Source organism: Calidris pugnax, unplaced genomic scaffold (assembly GCF_001431845.1).
Source record: "Calidris pugnax isolate Ruff unplaced genomic scaffold, ASM143184v1 scaffold94, whole genome shotgun sequence".
In the NCBI taxonomy this organism is placed as follows: domain Eukaryota; kingdom Metazoa; phylum Chordata; class Aves; order Charadriiformes; family Scolopacidae; genus Calidris; species Calidris pugnax.
The window spans coordinates 911486-918231 of record NW_015090822.1 but is presented as its reverse complement, the minus strand read 5'-3'; positions in this window follow the sequence as shown (position 1 = coordinate 918231).

Below are 6746 nucleotides of genomic sequence, written 5' to 3'. Positions count from 1 at the left end.
GGGGCTGCGGGGGTGGCGGCTGCGCCGGTGCGGTCCCGCCGCCCTCTGAGGGGCCTGGGCCCGCCCGGCTCCTTCACCCCCCCCGGCGCCTTACCCCGGGACCCGCCGGCACCCCGCCAGCGCTTTTCTGCCGGGGAAGCTCCTTACATTCTTATTTCTTAAATGCCCCAAATGAAAACGTTTTGTGAGGCCTCGGTGTGAGCGCGTTGCCGCCGCGGCGGGCTCGCTGGGGCGTTTGCCCGGGGCCGGCGGGGGAGGCCCCTCGGACAGGGGAGGCGGGAGAAAAAAAACCCCTCAAAACAGGGGAGGCGGGAGAAGCCCGTGGGGTTTTGGGTCCGGGTTGGCAAAGGAGGCAGTAGCCATGTGCTGAGCAGCCGGGGAAGGCGCAGTCCGAGGGCGGGGGCAGCAGCTTTACAGGCATTTCCTCACCCGCCCCCGCCGGGCTCCGGAGATCCCCCCCGCTGGAGCCTGCGGCCCCTTTGGGGAGGGGGCTCTTGGTTCCAGGAGGCTGTGGAGAGACGGAGCCTTCTCTGCAGTAGCGCAGAAGGACTAGCAAAAGAGGTAGGAAGGGTTAAATCACAGTTCGTACCAGTATCCCAGGCAGTTGTATTTTCCCTGGAAAGCTGCTCTGCCTGCTGCAGGCTTTGGGCAGGGAGAAGGGGGGGAGACGCAGAATGTTGGCCGATAAAACTCCCAGTGGTGGCAAACGGCTAGTGGCAAAGGATTGTTGATGTGGTTCTCGTTCTTCCATCTCCTGCTGGGCTGGGAGCTAGTAAAGTCAGCTGCTGTGTTTATGTTCCACGAGTGGTGTGACTGCAGGCAGCACAGAGAAATTAACACTTGAGAAAGCTGTTCTTCACCACGGATGTCCAGAGGTTAAATGTATGTTTTTATAGAAAAGGGTCTGAATCGCTGTTCGCTTATTTCACTGAAAATGGGAGCTAAGCTTAGATGGAGCGTGAGGAGTTAAAGTAGGGTTTGGAGAGGAGAATCAGGCCTGTCCTGTGACGTGTCCAACCGTGCTGAGGCTCGGAGACGGTGAAATTTAGAGTTGTCAGGATATGAAGTGTGGAACTGTGTGTGAATTCAGCTGTCCCCAGAGACAGCAGTTGCCTGGATACCTTGAATCCTGCTGAAAAGCCTGCGTTGGAAATCGAGGATGCTGTGACAGCCCTCCTGCCATCTGAAGATACAAGATAATTCTTGAGAATTATCCTGACATCTAAGACTAATCAGAGAGATGAACTGCAACTGCAGTGGATTCCTCAGGACAGAGACAGGATTTTAACGTGGGTTGCTTTTCCCTAATGCTGGTGACTTGGGCTGGTTTTCTGTGTTGCAGGGTCTACTGGGGGCTTCTCTGGGGGTACACTGTGTTGGTGTTTCATCTGTTCTTTTAACTTAGCCTTGAAAAAGTACTTCTCCTTTAGTTTAACTAACTAAACATGAGTTAGTTTTAACTTTTTCTTGTTTAGATGCTCATTAAAAAGGTACTGAAATCAGCATGGTCCTTTGCTTTGTTTTCAAATGAGTGTTTGATTAAACTCATAATAAATGGAGGCCTGATGTTACAAATATCTAAGAGCAGAAGGAACTTCACCTGCGAGTGTTCATAAGCTCCAAGAAGGTGCCAGTGGGGGTGCAATGGGGCTTGTGGCACCTAAACTTTCCTACTGCTCCATCCTGGATTCAGAGGAGGGATAAACAGCCCTGCTGTTGGTGAGGGTGAGGCTGCACTCAGCAGTAAAGCAGCAGCAGGGAATACTGGTGATTGTGCAACCTGCAGGGAGCAGCATCACTGTGACCACAGTTACACCACCGGCTGTGGCATTTTTGGGAAGGCTGGCAAAACGCCTGCCTTGGTCTGTTGGGTTTTATCATCCCCCAGGAGAACCAGACAGTGATTTTTTATTAATTCAGGTTTGTCAAATGCTCAGTTCTGGATGCAGCATGGCTGTTTTACACTGACTCGAGCTTTCTTCTTGAGCAGACAGAGGAGCAAGTCCCACGTGAAGTCAGCCCAGAATCCCTTCATTGTCAGCCCCTTGCTGAGAAGTTCCCCTCAGAGTGCTTTCTGAGGAAGTGGCCCGAAGCTTTGTGAAGGATAACAATGACCTGGAACAGCTTGGCCTAGAAATGTCTTTCCAACCCCCACGTCTTTTTGTCAGCTACTTGATGCTCTGGAAAGTGAAGCCACCAGTTCACCTTCCACTGCTGGAATAGCCATAAAGTGGTTTTGACTGTGGCCCTTTGCCTGCAAATGCTGCCCATGTGTTTAACTCGGAGAGCAAAGTCCCCAAACTCTCCAGCAGAAGGAAATTCAGTGTCACTAAAGGCATGAAGTTCCTTTGCATCCACAGCCCATCCCAACGGTCTCCTCTCCCACAGCTCCACTGATAGGGTTGGGATGTCCCCAGCAGCCCAGATCATTATTTTCCGTATTGCAAACAGCCCAGAGGAAGTAACCAGTCCGAGCCCTCCCGTAGGAGTGAAGCAGTTTAACCTGCACGCTGGCCCATCGCCAATTAACCTGTTGTTAATAGGTTGCAGGGGAGGGTGTTTGCCTTCCATTAAGGTTTCCATCCTTCCCGTGTTACACAAGAGGGTAACAGGTTACTGTGCCCAGCCCAAGGCGCTGGCAGGAGCAGGGCTCCCCACAGCAGCGGGACAGGTTTATGTGACAAAGGAAGGGAAATGGGGTCAGTGACCCCAACAAAGGCTGAAAACTTCTCAGGCACCTCACTGTCCCCTGGCAGGGCTGAAGAAACTGAGACTCTCCAAGACACCTAATGGGCAACAGACTGCAAGACTTGTGTACTGTTCTGGAACTTGTAAGAAGTCCTGAGATAAAAAGCTTTGATTTTAAAGTATGTAAGTCATATGAATTAAGAAATGGGAGGCAGGAAGAACTGAGCCAGCAAGTTGATCTTTATGAGATATGGACTTCGTTACCAAGGTATGATCTTTGTGAACAGAATGATCTGAAGTTTCCCAAGTGATAAAGCAGAGAGTGCCATCAGAGCAGGGACTTCTCCAGTAAACCCTACACTTTGAACCACCAGCAGCTTCCCATCCCCGCTCCAAACAACGCGGGGGGATTGCAGGAATCCAGGAGACTAAGAAACTATGGTTTCCCTATCACTTCTCCAGTAAACCCTACACTTTGAACCACTAGCAGCTTTCCTTCCCCGCTCCAAACAATCCAGGAATCCAGGAGACTGAGACATGCTATAGTTTCCCTATTGCAGTTGTTTTCCGTATGTGCCATCTTTAATTCTTCAACTTCATAAAAACAAGTCATCCCAATTCTGAGCACATGTTTTGCTATTAATATACAAAAACCACAATTTAAGTTACACGTACGGGGGGCAGAGCCTCCTGCCCTGGGTAAGCTTCTGCAGAGTAATGCAGACACAAAGCAAGGGGAACAAGGTGACTCTTCCCTCCTGTCACACATGACATCCAGCCTTTTCCCCTCCTCACACTGTCCTAACAGCAAACTGGTTTTGGGGGGCACATCCACACAGTCCAGCCAGTATGAGTTTTCTGACACCTGAGTGGTACCTCCATCCCGGGAGCAGCTCTCAGCATCTCTGCAGCAGGGCAAGCCTCAAGGGAAACACGTGTTACCCACATCTGTCTCTAACAGGTCTCTTTTTAAATTGGTTTATCATAGTTCTTTATTGTAGCAAGAGCAGGACACAGTGCTCGGAGCAGATTTTTTAACCAGACACTCTTTGGAGTTTTGCTGGCTCCAGCACGTTAATGTTTCCCATTCTCCCTACTTTTTGAGTAGATTTGCTGCCATTCACAGACACCAATTACCAGTTCAAGAGCAGTATTTTGGCACCAGAACTGTTTATATGGAAAACAGATTACAGCTAAAATCCAGCTACTGTTGTAATTTCAAAACCCAGTAAGACTCCAGGCACGCATTTTACTTGCTTATTACTGCTATAATAAAAAATAGGGGATATTATAGAATCATAGAATTGTCTGGGTTGGAAGGGACCTTTAAGATCATCAAGTCCAACCATCAAGATAACTGATAAAAGCCATCACCAAACCATGTCTCTAAGCACTATGTCAACCCGGCTTTTCAATCCCTCCAGGGCTGGTGCCTCAACCACTTCCCCGGGCAGCCCATTCCAAGGCTTAATAACCCTTTCCGTGTAAAAATTGTTCCTAATCTCCAATCTGAACCTCCCCAGGACATCCATGTTTATTTTAACGTGGGTTCATTGTATAATCAATTGATCTTAAACTAACATCAAATGTCTCATAAACTATACTGCATTACCTTTAGAACCCAGGCTCTCTTCTTTCAAGAAATACAGTCAGTCCACATAAAAATAAATGCCAAGGTTCCAATTATGAATTTCTGCAATATCTATTTTTTCAATACAACATTCAGCAGCATATATTACTTTCCAAATAAAATTCTTATGCAGAAGCCTGTGCCCCCATATAATAAAGATACTAAGTCATATTAAATATACTATAAAGATACCTGTGAAGCATTTGTGTGTAAAAACCCCTCAGTCTGAACACAACTGCAGACACAGTTAAAGTCCCTGCTGAGAACACACCACGTGTAAGAGCTGTCAGTTCAGACCTTAATCCATCGCCATCGAGTGTTCAATAAGCACATTGTACACAGCATTGCTGAGCTTTTTACAAACAGAACAGGTAGAACACAACCAAATAATTCCTGATCTGATCAAGAATAATCAACAGAAATTAATATACCTGTGCTAAGTGGTCGATAATGCCCTTTAAAACAGGCACAATTTGCTTAAATAAGACTGGTGTGCTCTGATCAAGTTGGGGTCTTTTTCCCCCCACTGTTGGCTAAGTTTTAAAGGTCCTGACAAACACCCGAGTAGTCATTTTTTAATCATTATGAGGACAGGAGCTAGGATTTTGTGGTAACTAGGTAGTACAGCCACTACAGCAAAGGATTCAATACACATGGGAAACTTTATTTTTACAGTTCACTGCTATAGATAATTAATGTATAAAAGGTAAAAAAAAAAACAAAACCAAAGTAAAGATAGACTGAAATCTGAAATTACAATTTTACCAGCAAGCATGGCAAATAATTATTTATAAATCACTGCGTCCACAAATTTTGGAGTCTTTTGATTACCATCAGCCTCATTAAATAGCAGGAAACAGGCAAATACCTACTGAGTGAGTTGCCTGAGGTCGGGGTGAGTCAGTGGCTGGAGTAAGAACACAGTCCTGCTCTCCTGCTTCCCACTCCCCGTGCCCTAATCACTGACCCGGCGGGAATTCAGGCTCCACGTCACGAATTGTCACCAGGCAGTGACAGCAGCTGGAGGGAGGGAGCAGCTGGAGGGTGCAGGAGCCAGGGATCCCACAGGTACATTCCTCCTTACCCTACCACTGTGTTCCACACACAGCAGGTTAGTTATAGCCACCGTATGGCTCTCAGCCATTCCCATTTACAACACAAGGATTTATTTGTAATAAACAGAAACATTCTGAATATTTTGTAAACTAAAATTCTGGCTTACAGGAACAACCTACCTTCAATAATTCTCAGCGCATCTCTAAGTTCAATTAATCACCTCGCAGCAAAGCATCTCAAGTGTGCAAACTCTGACAGTCACTTCTGCAAGAGACTGCATTCTGACCCTAATCACTGACCCGGCGGGAATTCAGGCTCCACGTCACGAATTGTCACCAGGCAGTGACAGCAGCTGGAGGGAGGGAGCAGCTGGAGGGTGCAGGAGCCAGGGATCCCACAGGTACATTCCTCCTTACCCTACCACTGTGTTCCACACACAGCAGGTTAGTTATAGCCACCGTATGGCTCTCAGCCATTCCCAGGCAGTGACAGCAGCTGGAGGGAGGGAGCAGCTGGAGGGTGCAGGAGCCAGGGATCCCACAGGTACATTCCTCCTTACCCTACCACTGTGTTCCACACACAGCAGGTTAGTTATAGCCACCGTATGGCTCTCAGCCATTCCCATTTACAACACAAGGATTTATTTGTAATAAACAGAAACATTCTGAATATTTTGTAAACTAAAATTCTGGCTTACAGGAACAACCTACCTTCAATAATTCTCAGCGCATCTCTAAGTTCAATTAATCACCTCGCAGCAAAGCATCTCAAGTGTGCAAACTCTGACAGTCACTTCTGCAAGAGACTGCATTCTGAAATAAACAAAACCATTACTATTTGAAAAATCAACCTCAGTGGGTACCTATAGAGAAGAAAACCTAACAGCTGCTTTTTATAAGTGAAGGGAAATTAAAAGTGGTAAAATTATTTGTCTCTCTCCATTCCTAAGGGAGACGTTTTTGTCGGCTTCCAAGGAGCAGGTTCTCATTCCACCACTGGAGCAGCGCAGACGTGGGGGACAGAGAACCTCACACCCTGTGCTTTAATGTTTTTGCTGCAGATCCAGTGTAGCAAAGTAGGTCTGGAAACACAGAAATGTCAGGTATAAAGAAGAAAAAAATGTCAAGCTGCAGTGTCTCTCCAGGACTGAGCTCATAATTTTCTATGTAGATCTAATTTTTAGATAAAACAAACTAAACTTACCTGCAGTGAAACCCATTACAACTTTGGATCACTGTCCCCTGAACATCATCTGCAGGTTGTGGTCTGTCAGGTGTGGGATGATGATACAAAACCAGAGGCCTAAAACCCTCTAGTGCATAATAAACATAATCAACCGAGGAAAAAACAAAATGAAGAATAATGAAAACAA